Source organism: Anabrus simplex, chromosome 7 (assembly GCF_040414725.1).
Source record: "Anabrus simplex isolate iqAnaSimp1 chromosome 7, ASM4041472v1, whole genome shotgun sequence".
Taxonomy (NCBI): Eukaryota; Metazoa; Arthropoda; class Insecta; order Orthoptera; family Tettigoniidae; genus Anabrus; species Anabrus simplex.
In genome coordinates this window covers 246633788-246659406 of record NC_090271.1, presented here as the reverse complement: position 1 = coordinate 246659406, position 25619 = coordinate 246633788, and the positions used below count along the sequence as shown (strand labels likewise).

Below are 25619 nucleotides of genomic sequence, written 5' to 3'. Positions count from 1 at the left end.
GAGCATATAATCAAGAACTGATGCCATGTAGCCTACTGTATACATCTTCAGGCAAATAATTGTTGTCACAGTGACTGATAGTAGTGAATATTTTCTAAACTAGAAAAAACTTGTATTATATTGGTGCGTTATTTGCTAGCTTTGTCTCTCATGGTAGGCAATTTAGGTCTTACAAGATTTTTCACTTCTTGTGTTAATATGAAGTATTTATAATTAAATTGGTGTGGACCACAACTACAATTCAAACAGTGTAAATGATACAGTGACTGATGACATTGGATACTCTCTGGACTAGAAGAAGCATTGATTTAGACTGGTATGTTATTTACTAGCTTAGTGTATCATGAAAGACAAATGAGATTTAATTGTTAGATCTTTTGTTACAACACATAATTGTTATAACTTCATCCTCATATATTTCATAGGGTGCTTTTACTACTTATGATAAAAAAGTAATACTGTCTACTAAATCTCTCAATGCAATGGTTGGTTGCCTTTGCTAATTTAAGAATGGCAATATTTTTGTTTGAATTGGTAACAAGTGTTGGGTACCTGTGGCAACACAAGTGCTCCGTTACTCAAAATTGTGGTAATTGTACTACTTGTTTTGCAACAATTATCATCCAATACAAGAATTGCTTATGCTGGGGTGGGTTTGTAGGTTCCAGAAACTCCTACGTGGTATGGGTATGGTATTACTGAACTTGTGGAATACTTCAGTGTGTAAGATGAAGGGGTTGTATTTTAATATTGTGCATGCCATATTATTTATTATGTTGATAATATGACAATATTTAGAAGTTTATTGAGCTTTTTTTTCGGGCAACAAGGTCTCTGTACAGTATGTACTTCTTGACATATTGCCAAATTTAGTAGCTCTATTTTCCATAGTAGTTTCTTTAGAAGCGAACACAGTAATAACACAAGGGCACTTTTATTTTATCGTACTTATTGCCAGGTGTTATGTTTTCAGGGAGTGATGTTACATTTGAGAGGGCACCTTTTATGTTAAGCAGTATTTTGTCATTTAACAAATACGGTTCATTACCTTGGTGGCACATATCCTAAAAAATCATTAACCATCCTTTCTTTTTGTCTGTGGTAAGCTGAGGCTTTCTCATTTTTTAGTACATTACTATTATTAATTACTGAGTTGATGAACCTCTATGAATTCCATTCAAAGGGAATGTGTAAACTCTGAATTCAGGGCTATTCACTGTAAGTTCCTTCAGTAGTAAACATTTCTGTTTGAGTAATTGTGAATTCAATTATGAATTTCCTCTTCCAGCATTATAGCCTATTTACACTGTGGTTATGAATTTCCTCTTGGAGAAAGTACTCCTTCCAGCTTTTGGTATGTAATTAATCTAACATGCATCTGTGAAAAATTGGGGATTAATTACTTAATTGATCTCATGTGCGTCATATCTATATAATGCAGCTGGTTCATAAAGCATGAAATGAGTAGTTCAGTGTGTGTTCTGCTACTTTTTTTATTAATGTAATGGCAGGGATGCAAGTTCTTAATATGGTTTCTTAGGATTTTAACAACTAATGTTCATAGAGATTACCATTTATATTTTCTTATATCATGTTCACCTCATGTCCATTTCAATTTTAAGCAACCTGGTGGAAAAAAAAACTGAAAACAATTTCAGAAAATGTCTGGGTGAACTTCAATTTTCCCCCTGTTCTGGTTATTTTAATCAGGGTCCAAAATCATATAAGTACATTTATATACACTAGGGAATGCGAATATAATTTTGATGACTTGATGAACAAACTATTGTTGGCATGTACTGCAATCATTCTCCTTGCATAACAGCCAAACTGTGTGAGCTCTTCACCCCCTTAATTTATGTTAGGCTTCTATTGTAAAAAAAAATGTTTACTTGTTTTCATGACCGACAGCACTGAGCAATACAGCTTGTATGTTCCTGGACTGCTACTAATATACTGCAACCCAGAGAGGTCTTATGGCCAGTTTTGTAAAAGGGACTAATAATTTTTGACTCTTAAATATACATAAGAAAGTGTCGTATTGGCATATTATTAAAGTTGTTCAGTATTCTCTTAAATAACTGAATTCTTTTTTGCATTTTTGATTGTTCTTTCTAATTATTACGGTATATTACTCATTACGCTTCCGATATGCGCGTCTACGAGAAAGAATATTCATAGAATGTACTTTAACCAGCGTATTTTTCAATTTTCATAAGGAATTAGCTTCATCTACTAAGCACTCGCGCTGAGCCGTGGTGGTCACGGCTGAGCCCAGTCGCGTGACGTCACGAATAGTATTGCCCGGCCTTGTTCTCTAGGAGGCGCTGCTATACCCATGAACTTAAAGTACAATGAATAGTCATGTTTCAAAGCGGGTACACATCAACTATCGATTTTGCATGCATCGACTCTCGTACTAAACTTCTTCAGGTAGATTGTGCTGTTATCTTAGCATAACCTATACCAATAAAATTAAAGTACAATGAATAGCCATGTTTCAAAGCGTGTACACATTACCTATCGATTTTGCATGCATCAACTCTCGTACTAAATTTCTTACGCTAGATTGTGCTGCTATCTTAGCATAACCTATACACATGAACTTAAAGTACAATGAATAGCCATGTTTTAAAGCGTGTACACATCACCTATCAATTTTGCATGCATCAAATATCGTACTAAACTTCTTGCGCTAGGTTGTGCTGCTATCTTAGCTTAACCTGTACGCATGAACTTTAAGTACAAAGAATAGCTATGTTTCAAAGCGTGTACACATCAACTGTCAATGATGCATGCATCGACTCTCGTACTAAACTTCTTCAGGTAGATTGTGCTGCTATCTTAGCATAACTAAGAAGCATGAACTTAAAGTACAAAGAATAGCTATGTTTCAAAGCGTGTACATATCACCTATCGATTTTGCATCCATCGACTCTCGTACTAAACTTCTTACGCTAGATTGTGCTGCTATCTTAGCCTAACATGTACGCATGAACTTAAAGTACAAAGAATAGTCATGTTTCAAAGCGTGTACACATCACCTATCAATGATGCATTCATCGACTCTCGTACTAAACTTCTTGGGCTTGATTGTGCTGCTATCTTAGCATAACCTGTACGCATGAACTTAAAGTACAAAGAATGGCCTTGTTTAAAAGCGTGTACACATTACCTAATGATTTTGCACGAAACGACTATCATACTAAACTTTTCCCACTAGATTGTGCTAAAATCGTGTAAGTGTGCTCCTATCTTAGCATAACCTATCGATTTTACATACATCGACTATCGTACTAGGCTTCTTCCGCTAGAGCATATAGCAATCGATTTTGTGTATCCCTAACCCATGTGTACGAACTTAAAGCACAAAGAAGAGCTATGTTCTAAAGCGTGTACACATCACCTATCGATAATGTATGTATCGACTATCGTACTAAACTTCTCCTGCCAGAGCGTACGACTATCGCTTGTGTGCGCACGAACTTGATGCATAAAGAATAGCAATGTATAAAAATCATGTAAACAAAGCAGCAGCATTAAGTATAGCCATGTTTAAATGCGTGTACACATCATGTATCCATGATACACGCAGTACTAAACTTATTCCACTAGAATGTACAAAGTTCGCATGTGTTTGTGCTGCTATCTTGGCATAGCCTATGTGCATGAACTTAAAGTACAAAGAATAGCGATGTTTAAAAATCTTGTGAACATGGCAGCGGTAAGAATAGCAAGGTTTAAGACCGTGTACACACTACTTTCTGATAATGCATGCATCTTCTACTAGAGCACGTGACCATCGCTTGTATCTGCTGCTATCTTAACATAACCTATGTACATGAACTTAAAGCATAAAGAATAGTTATGTGTAAAAAATCTTGTGAACATAGCAGAATGTTAACTACGTAGGTGTAGACATTGAACGTTGCATGCTGAGGCAGCATACCGCGTGACCGTGACGTCACAGCCACGTGCTCGTGTTTAGTAAACAAAGCCACGTGCTTTTTTGACAGCTGTCGTCTTGACGGACCCTAACCTCACTTTGAAGGACAATAGAGCGTCGCTAACCTCACTGCTGCCATCTTGACGGCGGTAAACCTCAAGGCTGCCACCTTATGCATGTTATAGTGCGGAATTTAAAATCCAACAACGGAATATTGCTAACCTCACTCTTGTCATCTTTACGGCGGTAAACCTCAAGGCTGCCACCTTATGCATGTTGTAGCGCGGAATTTATAATCCAACAACAGAACATTGCTAAACTCTATGCTATCATCTTGAAAAGTTCAGTTTTCCAAACACTAGTTCGAAAAACGTAACTCGTCGCTCCTCAGGGATTTTATTAGGTAAGACGTAGCCCCTAGGTTTCATTCCTTGTTCTGAACATGAAACCATTTACAAATAAAGATTAATTTTCTACACTTAACAAAGTACAAGCGTTCTTGCTGATAGCGATCGATGAGGTTGTTGCTCCTTTGGCCCTTTAGCCCTTTAGCCCTTTTGCCTATTAGCCCTTTAGCCCATTAGCCCTTTTGCCCATTAGCCCTTTAGCCTATTAGCCCTACAAGGAATGTGCGGTAATCTAATCTTCTTAGAACAAAGGTATCCCCTGACATGTTCTAAACACATGTTGTATCGAGTACAGTGTTCTATTTTAGTCTTATTACTTATTTAGTGTTCTAAACACTTCAATCAATGTTCCGATCACATGATAAAGTTCACGGCATAGAGTGCAGTGTTCGATTCTAGTCTTGTTACGTTTCTTTTGTGATTTGCAAGTCTAAACATGCTTAATGACGTCATCACTGCAGCACGTGCTTACTCTAGCTATCCCGATGCAGGTTTAAACTTGTTCGATAGAGCTATGCCTTGACATAAGAGGAGGCCTTAACAGCTTATGTATAGCCGCTATTGTTTAAAGATAGCTGCTGTTAAGGAAAAGCACGTCGCATTTTTCAAATTACTCGCCACCACATTTCAAAGGTATGAGGTTTAGTGCTGTAAAGATACCTGCACGATGCAAAGCTAGCTTTCTTCATCAGAGCAGCCACCATCTTGTGTGAGCACCTCTAGGCCGTATCATAAGGAGCTGTGTATAGTCACCGTCTTGTCGCTGCTACCTTGCGCAAGCACCCCTAGGGAGTCTCATAAGAGCAGCAGCCATCTTGTGCAAGCGCTCTTAAGCTGTCTCATAAGAAGCTATGTATAGCCGCCATCTTGTAGAATCAGATAGCTGCCAATGCCAAAGGGTCTAAGTAGGAATCGAACCGTCGATCTCATCATTGGACTAAGCTTTTCTTGTTCCTGATACTGCGAACCTGGGTGTTAGGCGGAAAAATGTTGTCCGTTTTGCTCTACGGTGCACCGTTTTCGAGATATTTAACATTTTGCATTTAAACCCCAAATTTAATGAATCGAATCAGCACGGTACGTTATACTCTCTACCATAGCTAGACCTGATCATGTTACGAAGACTCGCTTCAATACAAGCTAAAACAGAGCGAATGCCAAAGGGCCTAAGTAGGAACCGAACCGTTGATCCCATCATTAGACTATGTTTTTCTTATGCTATCATATTCCTCATACTGCGAACCTGGGTATTGGGCAGAAAAAGTTTGTCCGTTTTGCTGTACGGTGCACCGTTTTCGAGATATTTAACATTTTGCATATAAGCCCCGAATTTAATGAATCGAACTAGCACGACACGTTAGCCTCTAAGCTAGCTTTCTTCATAAGAGCGGCAGCCATCTTGCGCAAGCACCCTTAAAGCGTCTCATAAGGAGTTGTGTATAGCCGCCATCTTGTGTCCGCCATCTTGCGCAAGCATCCTTAGGGCGTCTCAAGCCATCTTGTGCAAGGACCCTTAAGCCGTCCCAAAAGAGCAGCCGCTATCTTGCGCAAGCATCCCTAGGGAATCTCATAAGGAGCCATGTATAACGGCCATCTTGCGCAAGCATCCCAAGGGCGTCTCATAAGAACCTGTGTATAGCAGCCATCTTGCGTAAACACCCTTAAGGAGTCATGTATAGCCACCACCTTATGCAATTAGCGTCGAGAGATGGCTGCTGTAGAATTTTTCTTTTTAAATTATCCGCCACCATATTTCAAAGGTATGTACCTAAAGAGTGTAGCACTGAGGTTTGCGATGTAAGATGGCGGATGACAGCTGACAAAAAGCGCGTGAGTTTGTTTGCTAAACAAGAGCACGTGGAAATTTTCAATTTGCCGCCACCACATTTCAAAGGTATCTAGTTAAAGATGGCAGCACGGGGCTCTCTTGATTAAAGATGGCGGATGACAGCTAACAGAACTTTTCAAATTGCCCGCTACTACATGTCATAAAGAGGGCAGCACGGTGTTCTGTGGATGAAAGATGGCGGATGACAGCTGACGAAATTGCCCGCATGATAGCAGCACAGTGCTCTATTGATTAAATATGGCGGATAACAGTTGTCAAAAAAGCACGTGGCTTTGTTTGCAAGCAAGAGCACATAGAATTTTTCAAATTGCCGCCACCACATTTCAAAGGTATCTAGCTAAAGACTGCAGCACTGAGGTTTGTGATGCAAAATGGCGGATGACAGCTGTCAGAAAAAAGCACGTGAGTTTGTTTCCAAACAAGAGCACGTGGAATTTGTTTCCAAAGAAGAGCACGTGGAATTTGGCGCCACCACATTTCAAAGGTAAGTAGCTAAAGAGGGCAGCACGGTGCTCTCTGGATTAAAGATGGCGGATGTTAGCTGTCAAAAAAGCGCATGGGTTTGTTTCCAAACAAGAGAATGTAGAATTTTTCAAATTGCCGCCACCACATTTCAAAGGTATCTAGCTAAAGAGTGCAGCACTGAGGTTTGTGATGCAAGATGGCGGATGATAGCTGTCAGAAAAAAGCACGTGAGTTTGTTTAAGAGGGCAGCACGGTGCGCTCTAGATTAAAGATGGCTGCTGTCAAAAAGCATTTTTCAAATTATCCGCCACCACATTTCAAAGGTAAGTAGCTAAAGAGGGCAGCACTGTGCTCTATAGATTAAAGATGGCGGATGACAGCTGTCAAAAAAGCACGTGGATTTGTTTATCTCGCGCTAGTGAGGTTAAGTTGGTAGCGCTAAGGTTTAGGCCCGCCAAGATGGCAGCACTGCCGATGACAGGTGACGAATTTGCAGCTACTGCGATAAAGAGGGCGGCACGGTGCTCTGTAGTCTAAAGATGGCGGATGACAGCTGTCAAAAAGCACGTGGATTTGTTTACAAATTCAAATCTCGCGCTAGTGAGGTTAAGTTGGTAGCACTGAGGTTTAGGTCCGTCAAGATGGCTGCACTGAGGTTTACGATACGTTGTTGTCTGTCAAAAAGCACGTGGCTGTCAAAAAACACGTGGATTTGTTTACCTACTCAAATCTCGCGCTTGTTAGGTTAAGTTGGTACCACTGAGGTTTAGGCCCGTCAAGATGGCAGTACTGAGGTTAGCGATGCGTTGTTGTCGATGATAGCTGTCAAAAAGCACGTGGCTTTGTTTACAAATTCAAATTTCCCGCGGGAGGTGGAGGAGACCTCTGTGAGGCCTCTGGCTGTGGTGGTGGTGGAGGAAGCCTCTGGGAGGCCTCTGGCTGTGGTGGTGGTGGAGGAGGCCTCTGGGAGCCTGTGGTTGTGGTGGCGGCAGAATCCCTGTATTTTACTACTCACGTGTACTATATGAGTGGTGAAACAGACGCCTGATAAATAAGCTGTATTGCAGGAGTTTTCAGCATTCCAAGGACGAAGATGGCAGCACCCATAGTCGACAGAGTGACCGTTACAACCCTGGATTTCGTCGTCATGATGGCCTAAGCCTTGTGACACTAGCGGCCATGTGAACGTAGCTGATGACTGAGAATCGACCAAGTTAAGTTTCTATGTCCAATTTTTAGCATGTTGTGGTAAGCGTAACACTAGACAAGATCATTTTATTAGAGTAGGATTAAGCTTAACCCCACCAACCTGGGCCCAATATTTGGGAAGCTAGGCTCTGCCTGTCACAAGTCAGGACAAAGGGCGAGAGATAGAGGAGTAACACCTCTTTGAAAAACCGTGGTCCAGCTGATCCCTCTGGTAGTCCCATGTAAGGGTCCCTCAACGGCAGTGAAGGCGGAGAAGACGGACTTCGGAACGGTGGAACTGACGGACGAGGCAACCCTCCTATGCGGGGAAAATAGAATAGGAACTGCGTGCCTTGTAGTCAGAAGTGGGAACTTCAAAGGCTAAGGAAAGAAACCCCAACAGAAAATCAGTAGGCCTGGCTACTTAGAAGGCAGCCCCTTCACCAGGCTTTGGGTGCTGAAGGCCAATAACCTACACGCCCGAGATTAACCTATTACAGAAATATCAACGAATAGAAGCCGGATGGATAAAATGGATTTGACTTTTAGCATGAAATCGGACACGAGAATTGGAATATGGAATGTACAGACAATGTGGCAGGCAGGAAGATTGGCTGAAGTATCTAGGGAGATGAAGCGATACAGGTTGGACATACTAGGCTTGAGTGAGACGAGATGGACTGGGTTCGGTGAGATAAAGACCCAGGAAGGGGACACGCTGATGTACTCAGGAAGAGACGAAGAACATAGAGAGGGTGTTGAATTACTGATCACTCAAAAGACAAGGAAGAGTTTGATAGAATGGTACCCAGTCTCAGAAAGGATTCTAGTAGCTCGATTTGCATCAAGAGTAAGACCAATTACAGTGGTGCAGTGTTATGCACCAACAGAGGCAGGAGAAGAAGAAGAAAAAGAGCAATTTTATGGTCAGCTACATCGAACCCTGTTAAAGGCAAAGAAAAGGGACATAAAGGTCATGATGGGATACCTGAATGCGAAAGTTGGCAATGATAACCAAGGAGTAGAAAATATAATGGGAAAACATAATATAGGTAATAGAAATGAGAATGGTGAAAGACTTATTGAATTTTGTAGTAACCACAGGTTGGTGATAGAAGGCACTATCTTCCCTCATAAGAATTGACATAAAGTGACGTGGGTTTCCCCTGACCATAGAACGGAGAATCAGATCGACCATTTCACTATCAGCAAGACATGGCGAACCTCCCTTTTGGACGTGAGGAACAAGAGGGGGACACCATCACTTAGTAGTAGCTACGCTCCGACTGAAGATTGCAAGTACTAGGCACATTCATCAGAAGAGGAAGATAAAGTATAACTGGGATAAACTGAAGGACAAGGAGGTGCAACAATATTTTTCACTAGAATTGAGTAACCGATTCCAACAGCTAAGAGAGGAAGAAGGACAAGATATTGAACATAATTGGAAAAGCATAGAGAGTACCTACATTAATACCTGTGAAAAGGTCTTAGGCAATAGGGAGAGAGGAAGAGAGGAATGGATTACTTCTGAGACATGGGAAGCCGTGAATCAAAGGAATGTAAGAAAAGACTCAATACCGTAAGAACCAAGAAGAAAAGGCACAAGCTAGAACTGACTTTAATGAACTTAACAAAATAAAGAGGAGATTTCGACGTGACAAACGAGCATTTATCAACAATCTTGCAACACAAGCTGAGACGGCAGCACAAAACAATGATAGTAAGACCCTCTACCACATTACCAAGAGACTAACAGGAAAGTTTTCTAGATCTGACAAGCCAAAGATGGGAGATTATTGTCCACACAAAAAGAACAGCTAGAAAGATGGAGAGAACACTTTCTGGAGATCTTGAATCGTGAAACAATCGAGGAAGAAGAGGCAGAGGTGATGACCGTAGAAGAGCAGGAAGTTGTTGCTGTCAGTACAGAACCGCCATCAAGAAAAGAGATCCAAAGGGTCATTAAACAACTAAAGAATGGCAAAGCGGCAGGTATGGACAATATCACACCGGAGGCCTTGAAAGTGGGCGTGGGTACTTCAGTCGAGGTTCTGTTCCCACTTTTCAAAAAAATTTGGGAAGTAGAGAAGATCCCCACAGATTGGAAGAAACGATTGTTGATTAAGCTTCCGAAGAAAGGAGATTTATTAGAATGTGATAACTGGAGAGGGATTACCCTCCTTTCGATTCCAAGTAAGGTACTCTCACGAATAATTTTAGAAAGGATCAAAAAGCGAGTTAACTCAAGGCTGAGGAAAGTACAAGCAGGATTTAGAGAAGGTTACTCCTGTACAGACTAGATCAACACACTGCGCATAATTATAGAACAATCCACGGGGCTGCAGTCGTCACTGTATCTGCTATTTGTAGACTTTGAAAAGGCATTTGATAATGTAATGAGGAAGAAGATGTGGAAAGCTATGAAAGAATTTGTGATTCCAAAGAAAATTATAAAGATAACCCAAGAAATGTATGAGAACTACACATGCCAAGTTTTACATCAGGGGATGTTGTCTGAGCCCATCCCAGTAAACACAGGAGTTAAGCAAGGATGTTTGATGTCACCAGTACTATTTCTTATGGTGCTGGATCTTACGATGAAGAGGGCAATGAATGGCCGAAGAGGAATTCAATGGGAACTGACAGGCAGGTTGGAGGACTTGGACTTTGCGGATGACTTGTGTTTGCTAGCCAACAGTTTTAAGGATATGGAAGCCAAGCTGAATGATTTAAAAGCCGAAGCATCAGAGGTGGGATTGAAGATAAATGGAAAGAAAACCAAGGAGATGCGTTATAATAACCGAAAAAAGGCACTACTAATTTTAGGAAACCAAGAGATCGAACAAGTCAACCAGTTTTGCTACCTGGGAAGTATAGTCACCCCTGAGGGAGGAACTATAGAGGATATAGGAAATAGAATAAATAAGGCTAAAGGAGCATTTTCAATGCTGAGACCAATCTGGAAATCAAAGGAACTTAAAACCTATACCAAACTACGCATCTTCAATACAAATGTCAAGTCAGTACTGCTCTATGGGTGTGAAACATGGAAGACTAACAAACAACTGATTAGCAGACATCAAACATTTGTGAACAGAAGTTTGAGGAATATCCTGAGGATATGGTGGCCACAAGTAATCTCCAATGAAGAACTGTGGAAAAAAAACCATCAAACACCCATTGATATTGAGATGCGTCGTAGGAAATGGAAATGGATCGGGCATACATTACGGCGAGATAAAGACAACATAGCAAGACAAGCCCTGGAATGGAATCCACAAGGTAGCAGGAGAAGAGGCAGACCAAGAAACACACGGAGGAGGAGTGTAATAGCAGAAGGGATGGAGAAAGGAGGGAAGACCTGGACAGAGATCAGGACGATGGCGCAGAATAGAGTCCGGCGGCGGAATTTCATTGATGCCCTATGCTCCACTTAGGAGATACAGGAAATAAGTCAAGTAAGTCAAGGATTAAGCTTAAATGTCAGCCAAAGTGACAATTGCTTGTTTATTTATTTTATTGTGATTAACGTAAATGTCGTTCAGGACTAACTGCATGCTTGAGCCCTTTTTGACCTGTATTTGTATATATATTTTAGATAGATGTGATGAAGGGAGAAATTAGGATATGTAATAGGTGTGCTATTTTTCCATGTTATTTAGTGTCTTCCATTTTTGTGTGTTTGTATGTCTTGCTAGAGAGATGCGAGATAGTGTCATTATTCAAAGATGCTGCACGCCCTTAAGATCGATGGGGTTATATCACGTAATAGCAGTAGCTCATAACGTTGTACCTATGCTCGCTGCATGCTTTTCAGGTTATGATTACGACGTGAACGACGAAGCTGTTTACGCCGTTGATTCAGTTAGCGTCTTATAAAATGCAAGGAAGGCAGGCTCTATACGGGAAGAGTCAATTTACGGATTTCTTTGAAAAAGGCTAGAGTTTCCTATGTGTTAAGTAAGATGGAACAATGCAGCTGTTAGTAGAAAGTCCTGAGTTGCCTATGTGTTAAATAAGGGGAGAATCGAACCATGGAACTATCAGTAAAAAGGCCTGAGTTGCCTATGTGTTAAATAAGGGGAGAATCGAATCCTGGAGCTGTTGATAGTGAGGCCTGAGTTGCCGAGGAGTCATTTGGGAGGTTACGTTTATGTGAGATAGGTACGAGACCGTTTGTATCTGCAGGAAGCAGAGTTTTGTGATATTATGAGACAGCTGATGAATCCACAAGAAAGACGAGGCTTTAGAACCGACAGTATTGATTCCCGAGTGCAGGTAGAAACAGCTGACTCTTCTCACCCCTCCTTCAAGTAAGAGTTGTCCCCAGAATAGACCGTAAGTTGCCGTAAGCCATTGCATTCCTAAGTAGTATGACGTTTTCCACCTCACAGCTGATCCCCAACCACGTGTTGTGTGAGAGAGAACGACTTGTTGTGTCTCTGGTGAAGACATAAGCATACGACTACGTTTATTGGATGTCGATTCCCAATAAGCTCTCTCAAGACGTGTTTATATTCATGTTTCTATTGCAGGTTTCTTCATGTGTTTGGTGGTTCTTGTTTTTACAGTGTGTGACTTTTGTCTGGTAATTTTATGTGTGTCATATTTTATCTGCGTTGTTTTATATGTGTGTTGTAGCTCTAAAGCTATTTAAAGGGATGATGGCCTTTGTGCCATCCAATTTGCATATGGGATGGACGCATAGTAAATTCAGTGATATTTTGGTGGGAGATGATAGGAATGGTCCTGAACGAGCTTGTGATTGATATTTGTATCCAATGTTATCGGAGTGTATATTTGTAAATATATGGATCAAGTGCTAGTGTTATTGCTTTTACCGCGGCAGTTTATAAACGATTTAATTTTCGCAACCCTTCGGGGATCGGACGTAAAAATTCAGCTTGAATCGATACACCATCCGAATGTAGCGTTTTACCAAGTTTCAAATGTATTATGTTTGTATTTTATTTCTGGGTCGTTACCAGTTTATTTTGTTGTATTTTGCTTGTTTAACTTAACTTTACTCATGTGCGCGGCACATATTTCTGATTTTCATGACCATTTGGGGTCGAGCTTAAAGGTTTTATTACTTCATTTGTGATCTTTAGTGTGAATTAAATCTATGTCTTATTTAATAAATCTATCTTAGCCATATATCTGTTTCTTATTCACGTATAAAATGTTGCCGTTATCCTGTCCATATCCTTGATAGGATTCATTAGGTATTTTAGAGTTTTTTCACGTCGCCTATTTATTTCGGAACGTACGACGCGTTCTTAGCCCTGACTCTAGTCGGATTTTTAGGACAGGTATGGTTCAGTGTAGTATGAAAATAATAGAACACACACAAGTAATATGCAATATACAACCAACTCTCAGTCAACATAAAACAAGTACTCACTGATTTAAAGCCTAACAACACACACAAACAACAAATAAATGCTGTAGAAGACTCCATTACAGAAGTGAGCTGCCGGCGGTTCACATAGTGAGGGACTACACGATGCTTGTACCAGAGCAACACAGAAGGAAAACGACGGAAGGCATCGAAGCGATGGCTGTTCCTGCTATTGTGCTTCCTCCCTACGAATACATTTTATGAATAATAAAATGGTATATAGTTATTTTAATAACTCACGGGCAAAAAAGCCTCATCCTTTTTATCTGTCTTTCGTAATACATTACAAAGTACAGTATAATATCCCTTAATCACGAGGAATTATGGGCATCTGTGAGGGGGTGTATTCACTCCTTGTAGGTCCGTAAGAACAATACCGCTTTCTTAACGTGGAATGAACTATAGTCGCCCACGGCTTGTACGTTACATTTACTGCAATGCCCCATCACGCATTTGTGCAACCACGAGTCGCTACAGCAGTTGCCGGCTCAGATGACGGCCGACAACTAGTTGCTCAGTTGCGCCACTAGTCACCCGCGGCTAATAGCGGCTTTATATTGATAATTTCAGAAGACCCCCAGCCATAAGACATAGCCTGCACGGTTGCTGGGTAACATAGCATTGCAGTAGTGGTGGTGATTGTTTTAAGAGAAAATACGACTAGCCAACCATCCTTTATAAAACACTAATCAGGGTGAGAAAATGGAAGGGATCTGACATTTCGAAAAATGAAGGTATAGGCCAAAGAAAGGCAAGGGCCACGAAGGGCGTGAAAATGAAAGACACCCTAGGCCTCGAATGCTTTAATACCGTCGGAGTCGGGAAAGAACAAGAGTTGACGTAGGGAGGTCGGATAGAATAGGTGAAATTGAGGAGCCTGGTGCAAGTAAGTGGAAACAATGCCAGAACTAAGCTAGGTTGCCAACCCACGTTCCAAAGTTCAGAGCCTTTCGGGCCCCCTTTAGTCGCCCTTTATGACTGGCAGGGGATACCGTGGGTGTTATTCTACCGCCTCCACCTACAGGGATATCGCGTCAAAAGAACCCTTTATATGTCTCACAGTCATAACCATCCATCATGCTTCACATCACAGTCTGCACAGTTTCTGGGTAACATCGCGTCACACACTTTGTATCGCACAACAGCCAGCCGAGGTGAGTCTGTGTATAAAGTTTTATTTTCTTGCCCCATTCCCACTATCCGAGTTTAACTCGTGTTTATCTTTCATATTACAGGCCCGCATTGGATTAAAAATCTTTTAACATCTTCAACACACAGTTCCGACCACAAGATCCACTCGGTCCAGTATAATACGACATAACATCGTATTTTACGAAGATGGTTCTCATATAATATATTATCTATTGACTTAGTGTCGTTTTTATGCTCACAGAGGAACACCAACCACTCTTTTAACGTATTTAACATTACCGCATTGCACTCAGCATAAATTTCTCTACATACGTTGGCTACCAATGCCGCACAAAGCACACAAATCTATAAATTTTAGGAGTGTCAAAGTCTTCGAACTTGTTCTTCTACGAGGCTTCTCAGCTTCAGTTTTTTATTTTTATTTGTAACCAACAAGTTGTCAAACTTGTATAAATTACATATTCAAACCTGGACACTTAGCATAAATATGCTTTGTATTTTAACTTGTTATAGACAGTTTTAATTATGAGGGTCAATTTTGTGTGTTTTAACTTTAATATGTATCTTTGTATAATGACCCTAATTGGCTGATGATGACGTCCATGGATGCTGAAACCGGTACCATAAATAAACGAGGTTGTAATTTTAACCAACAACACATCTTGTATTGAAAAGGTGGATCTCGTACAATCTAACTTATTGTTTTTGTAATCTCTATTCAATACAGACCAAACATGAAATTCTTGACTTTAAACCCACTGTATAATTCACAGGCAGGCTTTTCTTCCTGGTGAAGGTAAGAACGATCCGTATGAAGTGTTTATTGATGCCAATTTTATCGTCTCACTGGCATATCTTTGCGATTTTTTTAAAGCTTTGAACAGCTTGAACTTAAAGCTCCAAAGCAAAAACTCCAATATTATGCTTGCTTATGATGCCATCAGAGCTTTCCTGAAAAAATGCCATTATGGAAACGCCGGCTTCAGTTGAATTTTCGGGGCTAACGTCCGTCCAAAGTGGTCTACGTTATCTCCTAAAGCTCGTAAGGGTTGTATACGTCGATTGCATTCTATATAGATGCCATTTAGAGCAGGAATGTCGTCTGAAATTGCTTGCAAGGCTTCGAGATAATCCAGATGGGCTTGAATGGTGCGGTCAGTGTTTCCGTAGCGAGAAATAAATATGTTTTCTTTCCTCGCACTAGCCGCCACTAGTATTCCATCAACCAGGTTCTTGGTCTCTCCTTCCAGATATCCACGAAGGAAAACGTGCTTATCGATGTTAGCGAGAGATTGATTGTTATCGATAGACGACTTGAATTGATGCGATTATATTCGTATTCTGAGAGGTCATCGTAAGTTGCGCTATTTATTGCTGTGCTGAATTTTGTCACAGCTGATCTTTCGGTCTTTCGCTTCCTTGACTGACAAAGGTTTTCATTCCCCACCCTGAAGGGGTGGGGCGGGCCACCTAGAGGGTTACGCCCTCTCTCTGGAGAAGAGATGCGGGCGGGTTGGGGAGATCTGATGGAGGAAGGAGGGGTAAAGGAAGTGAAGAAGGAGTAGATGGGAAGGGGTGTGGCTTCTTAGCTAAGGCCTTTGTGACTTTGTAACAAAAATGTTTTGTTCATGTACATTGATATATAAATACATTCTACAATTTGACAGCACTTGTGATATTAACATAAGCTAGTGATGTTTTTACAGTCATGTATGAAGGTCTAAATATGAACACAGTACTGATTAGGAACTTTCCGTTGGTTCCTTCGCCAAGGTGGTCTCTTCTGAAGACAGGGGCAAATATGTGAAGAGTGAAATAATATTCCTTGTGCACTCACAAGCCTACTTCAACACGATGGAAGTCCATTCGGTGACTACAAATACTGGAGAGGATATGATTCTATGATGTAGTTGCTTGAGCTGGGGGACTGGGAATGTGTTCAGGTAAGGGTTTCTAATGGTGTAAAGTTACAATGCGAATTTAGGCCGAAATGGGTGGTTAGAAAATGAAGATTGAATGTTTGATTTGCTGCGGCTTGTAAATGAGTGAGAACTAAGGGTCTGTTGTAGGGGTAGATATTTAGGAATGGAATGGTGACAAAACGAATTACATCCTCGACTTAGGTGTCTGAAAAAGGGAACGGCTAGGTGATGTAGGTGGATCGATAGTTCTGATAGGGGCTATGAGTTCTGGTTGATTTTGAGGAGGTGCAGGGCGGCGACGGCAGCGGTGAGAATACACTGCGTGATTAACTCCACAGGTATGGCATTTCGGGGATTGATGCGTGCTGGGACATCTGGGTGTAGAGTGATCTTGACTGCAATGTCCACATTTAGGACTCTTGGATGTACACTGAATGGTGGTATGATTATTGTAGATGAGGCAGCGCTCACACCGGATGGCTTGTGGAGATGGGGAGCGAGATGGTTCCACTTTATGGTGGTGTCTATGTATGGAGACTCTGCTGGTAAGGACACGGTCCACATCTTTGGGCGATGGCAGGAGAATTCTCACCATATACGTAGGTGGAACCCGTGGAGTTCTTGATTCTGAATGCATTCTTGACTGGGATGCATTCCGCGTGGAGTTAGGATATTATTGTTTCTTCTGTAATAGAGGGGCCAACGCCTCGTATTACGCAGCTGAGAAGGCGGTAGCGTGATAGGGAGGAGAAGTTTTGATGGGTTGAGGTGGGAGTACTTGAGAAGTGGTTCTTGATCCAAGTTGGTGAGCTGCCATTGCAGTGGTGAGTTGAGTGGCCACGGTGTCCCCATTAACTTGAATGACGACTCCAGTTGTTGTCCCTTGGATGCCTGCTATATCGTCACGGCGCATATTAAATCTGAGCAGGGTGGAGAAAATGATATGGGGAGATTGGAAGTCGGGGGTAGGTCGGAAAGTAGAAATGAATGCGTTCATGACGGGGTAGGTTGGAGAAAACGGGTGTGATTGATGGGGCATCTTGTTCCTGGTACAGGAGAAAGTCCGAGTGGAGAGGGGGTGGAGGGGGTGGTGGGGTTAGTGGGGGTGGTGGGGGTGGAATTGGGAGGGATGGGCTGATTGATAACGTCCGTGGACGGCGGTGGCGCACTTGTGACGTATGACGATGGTGCAAGTTCCGGGTCCAAACCAAGGCGTCGTGGAGCTTGTTTTGCCTCCGGAACATACTGTGGAGGAAACCTCTTAAACTGGAATTGAACTCTAGTGTTTTCCACCAGCGGAGCAGGTGTCATGGGAAGAAATCTGGCATGGTAGTCAGAAGCTATGAAACTAGACATTACGACCGAGTGGAAAGCTGCTGTGGCTGTTTGACTTAAGTCAGTGGCAGTGATGTGGTGGTGGTGGTAATTGTCGTGGTCGTTGCTGTAGTGGTGACTGGAAAATAAGGTGAATAGTGATACATGACGGAGATTGATTTTACGGGAGTCTGAGGAAATACAGTACGTTGTTGCTGACGGTAGGCTCGCCCTGATGTGATACCTCTCGGATTTTTTCTGTCCACCTGGTCAGAACATTTTTTAAGAGGGAGTGCCCTTCGTGCTTGAGTTACGGTGTAGAAAAACCGTTGGACGGCGAAGGATGTTGTCGCTTCGTTCATCATCATCATCATCATCATCATCATGAAGATCAAGAAGCTGTTTCACTCCCACCGCCAAAAGGGGTGGGCGGGCCGGCAGTTAGACGAGTAGCTCTTGGGCCGTAGGTATTGGAATGTGTACCGTGGAATTACATGAAATTGAGAAAAGCATGTGTCGTACATACATAATAGGGAGATGTGGTAGGATGTTTCGTGCAGAGGTCGCCGAAACCACACAAGGCAGATACCCAGGAAAAGCCCGCACGACACCCGCCATTGTCAAACCCGGCTATCCCCCGTGTATTGATAATATTCAACAGAATACATAGGTTACAGAGGTACGAGAATACATAGACTGATAAAAGTTTACATTTGAGAAATCTTTATGAAGTAAGTCTTTGGTTTTTGTCCTTTTTTCACACTGTCACTGCACTTAGAAACATGTACAGTTATGGGCACTGATGAGTTCACGTCCGTAACGACATAATATCAAAATGAAAAAGTAATATGCACAAGTTGAGAACAAGAAATACATAAGTATGTTATAGTCACAAGTAAGAACAATAAAACACTAAGAATTGGAATATACACACAAACATTAAGTACCACGAACTACAGGGTGTTTCAAAAAAGGACTTTACAAATTTGACAGCTCATAGTTATTTATTCATTTTACTCACAGAAATTGTGTTGGTGTCAGCTTGACTTACAACAGATCAAGTTTTACCTAAACAGGTTGAATGTGACCTCCATCGGTCATGGGGCACACACCCCATCTGAAGTCGATTTCTTGCCAAACTTGCTGCAGCATGTCAAGCGTGACTCTTTCAATTACGATGCAGATTCTACGTCTGAGTTCTGGTAGAGTAGCCGGTAAGGGTGGAATAAACACTGTATCCTTGACGAATCCCCACAAGAAAAAGTCAAGAGGTGTCAGGTCTGGTGAGCGTGGGGGCCATGCAATGGGTGAACCTCCTCCAATCCACTTACCCGGAAAGCGAACATTCAGGAAATCCCGGACGTCGGAGAGGTAGTGTGGCGGTGCGCCATCTTACATGAAGTGTATGCTGAGTTCTTGATCATCAGCGTCAATCTGCGGGATTAAAAAGTTTTCAAGCATATCTAAGTACACTATTCCGTTGATAGTTTTCTCACTGAAGAAGAAAGGCCCGTAAACTTTGCTCTTGCTCAATGCACAAAACACTTTCAATTTTGGGCTATCACGTTCATGTTCTAGCACTTTCACTGGATTTTCACTGCCGCAGATCCTACAGTTGTGTCTATTAACTATACCACTTAAGTGAAAAGTTGCCTCATCGCTAAGATAATCTTTCCAATGAAATGTTCATCTTCTTCCAACCGATGTAACATGTCCACATAAAAGTCCTTACGAACAATCTTATCAGTGTCGTTTAGTTGCTCTGCCATTGTGAACTTGTATGGTTTGAGATGTAACCGTTTTCTCAACACACGCCAAATAGTTGTATGTGCGACGCCCAGCTCTCGAGAAGCACGCCGTGTCGATTTTCGAGGACTGTGCTCAAAGCGTTGTCTCACTTACTCTGCGACATCGTCAGACGTACGTGGACAATCTGAGGATTTCTTATGGCTTACCGAACATCCAGTTTCAATAAAGCACTTATGCCACTCATAAATAGTAGGCCTACTGGGAGGATATTTACCATACTTTGTACGAAAATTACGTTGCACAGTTGTCGCCGACTTCGACTCTTCAAACCAAAACACACAGCGAGCGCGCTCGGGACCGGTGAAGGCAGTCATCTTTGCTGCAACTGCCGCTAGCGCTTGCAGTGGCGCTATTCTGTACTAGCGTACCACGCGAGTCAAAACTTGATCTATTGTCAGTCAAGATGACACAAAAACCTTTCCTGTAACTGAAATGAATAAATAACTATGAGCTGTCAAATTTGTAAAGTTTTTTTTGAAACAGCCTGTATATCATAAAAATGTGCAAAATAGACTGTAGGTGGAGACTGAAAGAACCTTAAGTAATAACAAAATGGAAACGGAATACATAATATAAGAAGGAGACAAGGAATAGGAAATTTGAGTATGATTTCTTTTATACAGATTTAAGATGAAGAAAAACAGAACACATAATCAAAATACAAGATACGTATCACATATAATACACTGTGAACACTGGAAAAGAAGACATATAACAAAACATAATATTATATTCTATGTCCAGTGGTTTGAACACTGGGAAAAGGTGGCAATAAGCAAGAAAAGAACGAATCTAGAAATGCGTGCCTTCAAGAACATAAATAACGGAACTTGAAATATATGGCACGTAATAGATGAAATATACAAGTATAGAGTACCGGTATGTAAAGAATACTAAATTGATCATATTATTGAGATAATGATAAACTCTCCGCCTCATTGGCTGAATGGTCAGCGTTGAGGGCTTCGGTTCAGAGGGTCCCAGGTTCGATTCCCGGCCGGGTCGAGAAATTTGATCACCTCTGATTCATTCTTCTGGCCCGAGGACTGGGTGTTTGTATTTGTCGCAACAATTTCCTCTTCATATTCAGACAACACACTACACTACCACCCACCACAGGAACACGCAATAGTGATTACATCCCTCCATATAGGGTTGGCATCAGGAAGAGCATTTGGCCGTACAACAGGGCCAAATCCACATGTGCGACATAGTTCGCACCCGTGACCCCATAGGTGGGATAAGTGGTAGAAAAAGAAGAAAAGAAGATTGAGATAATGATAAACTGATAGTCATACGACAACAAGAACAAGACTGCGAATAAGAGGCTGAGAATACAGTCACAAATAGTAGCAATGGTACAAGATGGCGATGGGATCTGTGGTCCCCTAGATAGTTAGAGCACTGGATGGCACCACTGCTTCGAGGAGCATTCCACATTGATTCAAAATAGCATTGAAAGAGAAGAGAATAAGAGGAGCAGTGGTGAAATATGAGGGAAGCTACGGTGATGTAGGAGGAAAGGGATAAGAGGTAACTGGAGTGCGAGTGTGTTGAAGAAGGGCTGTAACAAGAGGGGAAAGGTTGATGGCTTTAAAGATAAGGGGTTATTATTCTGAAGACCCTTTCGGAGATATTGGACGCGGAGATCATGGACGTGGGTGAGGATAGTGGGAAAGGTATAGAGAGTACGGAAATTGGCAGACGGGGTGTCTTGAGGGAGATGGAATACGATGCGCATAGCGTGTCGATCTAGTTTGAGAAGTTGTAAGTATTGTGCCCGTGTTGCAGTCACCCAAGTCAGGGACGAATGATGAACGTTTTGTAAACATTCAGAATTTTGGAAGGTTTGAGTCCCCACGATGTACCCGTAAGTAAACGGAGGACCCGGAAACATCGGCGGGCTTGTTGATATATATATATATATATATATATATATATATATATATATATATATATATATATATATCGGTGAGGTGATTATTCCATTGGAGATTACTTTGGAATTGTATACCTAGATATTTGAGGAGATTGGTTTCTGTTAAACGAGTGTAATACATAGTTAATAGAATTCTGTGGCGTGGGCGACAAAGGCGAGATTTTTTGCGGAAGACCATAAACTAGGTTTTGGGGGGATTAACGATGATATGCCAGGAATTGAGCTAGGATTCAAGGGTGATCAAGTAGATTTGGGGTAATCGGGTGAGGGATGGGGTGTAAGAAGTGAGGCCAAGCATAGCTGATCGTCGGTATATTGAAAATTCGTAATGGAGGGGCAGGCTGAAGAATGTCATAGGTAAAGAGAATATATAGGAAAGAAGAGAGAGGTGATCCTTGTGGAAGACCGGCAGTCAACTGAAAGGTGTGGGAAGGAGTATCATGGATAATGATTTGCGCTGATCTATGGTCCAGAAAATTGCTAATGAAACGAACAACAGTGAGGGGGAGAGGGAGATGTCTGAGCTTATATAGCAGGCCTGGATGCCAGACAGAGTCGAAGGCTCTGTCCACATCCGGGCATACCAAGGCAGCGTTTTTTGTGGACGAGGAAAGTAAAAAGGGACGGAGAGATATGGAAGAAGTGATCCTGAGTAGCATGGGGATTGCGGAAGCCGATTTGGGATTGAGCAAGGAGACGAAGGGAGTAGAGATAAGAGGACATTCTCTTACTCAAGATACCTTCTAGGATTTTGGACAAACCTGGGAGAAGAGAGACAGGTCGATAAGAACGGAGATCAGAGGGGGTTTGTTGTGTTTAAGAAACAGTAGAATATTGGCTTTACCCCAGTGAGCGGGGAAAGCACCAGTATAGTGAATGAAAGTGTATATATTACTTAATAACTCAAAAAGGAGGGAATGGGCTTCTTGGATGTGGCGATAGGTGATATGGTCGGCTCTGGGTGAAGTGTTTTTCCTATTCTTGAGAAAGATGTCGCTTCCTTCGTTCGTTCACTTGATTTCATTGGCTGGCCCCGTAGAGAGTGACGCTCTCTCTCGGGCCGGGAGATGTGAATAGAGCAGTACGGTGTGGCTAAATGAAGAGGATGGATAAAGCGATGTGAATATGTATTGAGAAGTGAAGATGGGGTCTCTTGGCTAGGGAGATGGGAAGAAATGAACGTTTACACGGGAGTGCTTAAATGGAAGTTGCGGGAAAGGGTGAGGTGGTGAAGTGTGGAGGCGATGTGACACAGTATAGTTGTGAGGTGTGGGAGATATTCAAGTGTTGGCGGCGGTGGGAAGGAGATATTAATTGGGGGAGAAGGTGGACGGACGTTGTGGGGTGATTGAAAAGGAAGATTATCAGGCCGGGTGCGGCGACATGATGTGATGAGGGGATGTCTATATTGTAGAGGGGAACGAGAGGGTTCGACGTTATGGAGACGACCGTAGATGGGGGCAGCAGTGGAGATGAGATGGTCAACGGCTGCTGCAGTGGGAAGCTGTAGGCGTACTAAGTATGTTGAGCCGGTGGAGTTAACGATGTGATACGCCGGACTGGTATTGCGTGAAGGCGTAGCTGACGTTGGACGTCTGTTACGGAGATGAGTGGGTCGACGCCGCGAACGGCTCAACTGAAGACTGGGTTGGTGGTGATGGCGGTGATGCTGGTTGACGGACGGCCAATGCTGATGCGGCTGGAGTTGACAGTGTAGTAGTTGGTAGCTGTACAGACGAAGAAACGGGTGGTGAACGGCGGCGCAGAAAGCGAAGAGGTGGTACACTGATCTGAGGAAACGTTTGTGGCATGGATAGAGACGTGGACATAAGAGGTCTAGGATGGGAAGACGTAATAGTCGTCATAGGGTGAGAGGAAAAGGTGAGGGCTAAATTCGTTGTGGTGATAGTGGTGGTGATAGTCATGGTTTAGATATCGGGAAGGCTAACTTCCAACTAGGAGTCGGCCTATATGCTGATTCATGTCGGCGGGAGTTGTTATTAGAGATGTGAAGCCACAAGGCCGATCAAAAAGAAAACACTGGAAATGCTGCTGTGACGATATGTCCACGTACAGCGAGATAACCGCTTCCTTCTTCTTCTTCTTCTTCTTCTTCTTCTTCTCCTCCTTCCTATGTTTTCATTCCTCTCCCTGAAGGGGAGGGGTGGGCCACCTTGAAGGTTACGCCTTCACCCTGGCCAGGAGTTTCGGCTGGTTGGGGAAGGAGCGATAGTGTGAGGAGGAGGGTAATTCGAATTAAGGAACGAGGAGGTGTGTGCATGGATATTATTTAAGGGGATGTGTGCAAGGATTGAAAATTCAGAGAAGAGTACGAGGGTGGGTATTGAAAAGGTGAAGTGCAAAGTTGTAATAGAAGGAGGAGAAGTTTAAAAGGGATGTGAGCAGTAGGAGAAGAATGTCTGATGGGGGCGGAGGTGGGGAAAAGTAATTGGGTGGGGGTGGATGAAACCGCATATTCGGAGTAAGTGGAGGAGGAGGAGGGGCAGGCCATGGCCGCAGACAAGGTGATGTAGGTCGGGTCAAAAGTTGGGGAGGTGAGCGGGAGGGTTCTACTCGATGGTGGCGACCGTGGAGATGGATTCCATGTGCGATGAGGCGTTGATTGTCTGCAGACGTCGGAAGTTGGAGGCGCACGAGATATGTGGGTCCACCGGCGTTGTGGATCCTGAACGCTCTCGGCACGGGGATCCCTGTCAGGCGAAGTTCGTGGACGATGACCTCAACTGGGGAATTCGGAACCACGCCGCAAACAACACAGCTGTAGATGGTATGCTGGTCTGTCGGCGATGATGGTGGAGGCGGTGGGTGCGCTGTATCTTGAATGGTGGCATTTTGATCAGCAGGCTGCTGGTTTGTTGCATGTTGTTGAATAAGGAAGGGTGGGATGGGGGAGAGGAAACGTCATAAGTGGGGAGGAATGGGACATAACAGTAATAGTTTGAGTAATAGTAGAGGAAGCATGGACAGAAGTGTTGGTGGTAGTTGTGATGGTAGAAGCGGTGGTGCTTACAGGGGGGTCATAGGAAGAGAGCGATGTCAGGGGAGGCAGGAGTCCTTAGAGTAGTATGGGTGCGGAGAGGGACTCAAAAGCGTCATCAATTGAGAGGTGGCACACACCCTCTTGGAGCAGTTGTTGTACGGCATCTTCTGTTGGAACTTGAACGAGGATCCGACGAGTGGGAAGACAATTGTCCTGTACCCGAGATACGTTGGTATTAGGGAAGCAGTTATTGCGGAAGTAGTGGAGAAGTTCTTCCTCCGAGTAGGTGAGCTCGACATCGTGAAGGATGCAGTTGGACATGATGGTGATGAGAAGGCTGACTTCCTAGTTGGCGTGAGCCGATATGCTTTTTTTTTTATCGCGGCTGGGTGCGGAAGTTAAGATGCGGGGTCACCTGACCGATCAAAATGAAGAAGTGGTGTTGAGTGCGGAGAAATCCACCTTAGAGACGTGTGGTGTGATCAGCGATCGTTGCGAGAAGTGCCATCCGCTTCCTTCATCATCATCAAACGCTTTCATTCCCCACCTTGAAGGGGTGGGGTGGGCCATCTAGAGGGTAACGCCCTCTCTCTGGCCAAGAGATGCGGGCAGGTTGAGGAGGTGTGATGGAGGAAGGAGGTGGGTAAAGGATGTGAAGAAGGAGGAGGTAGGAGGAGGTTTGGTCTCTTCGCTAATGACTAAGTTTATTTTATTTCGTTATAATTTACAGGAGTGTTTGGGTGCTTTTTTATTTTGCTCTGGGGAATGCGCTTCCTTCTGCTCTCAAGAGTGCTAGCTTATTCACAGAATTGTCGTCTGTCATTGTGAAGGGTATAGTACAAATTATAATTCTCGACTGACAACTGCTTGACCGAACCGTGTTCCGGAGTGATTACGTACTTTTACTAGCCTGCAGGGTGTGCTAACGGATAGAAAAGAGTGCTTATATTAGACGCTGATAGTTATATTCGACTGCTATACAAATTGTATAACACAATGCACTGAAATATCGTGAATTAAATGACTGATCTGTAGTGAATGATAAGCTCTGGCAGCGTGTTGCCGTTGATGTGACGTGATGTGAGCTGACGTGCCATGGAGTCTTCTTGGTGTAATGTCGTTCGCGATGTCGAGTTTCCTTCCGTAGTATAGAACGCGACGAAAAGTCTGAACGCTACACGCAACCAACGGTATTTCACTGCTTCTACGGGTTTCGGCACCAA

General features: G+C 42.8%; 1 pseudogene; it reads right to left on the bottom strand.

Annotated features, from left to right (window-relative positions):
- Positions 1-18819: 18819 nt before the first annotated feature.
- On the bottom strand, positions 18820-19770 carry LOC137501555 (uncharacterized; annotated as a pseudogene).
- Positions 19771-25619: the final 5849 nt, after the last annotated feature.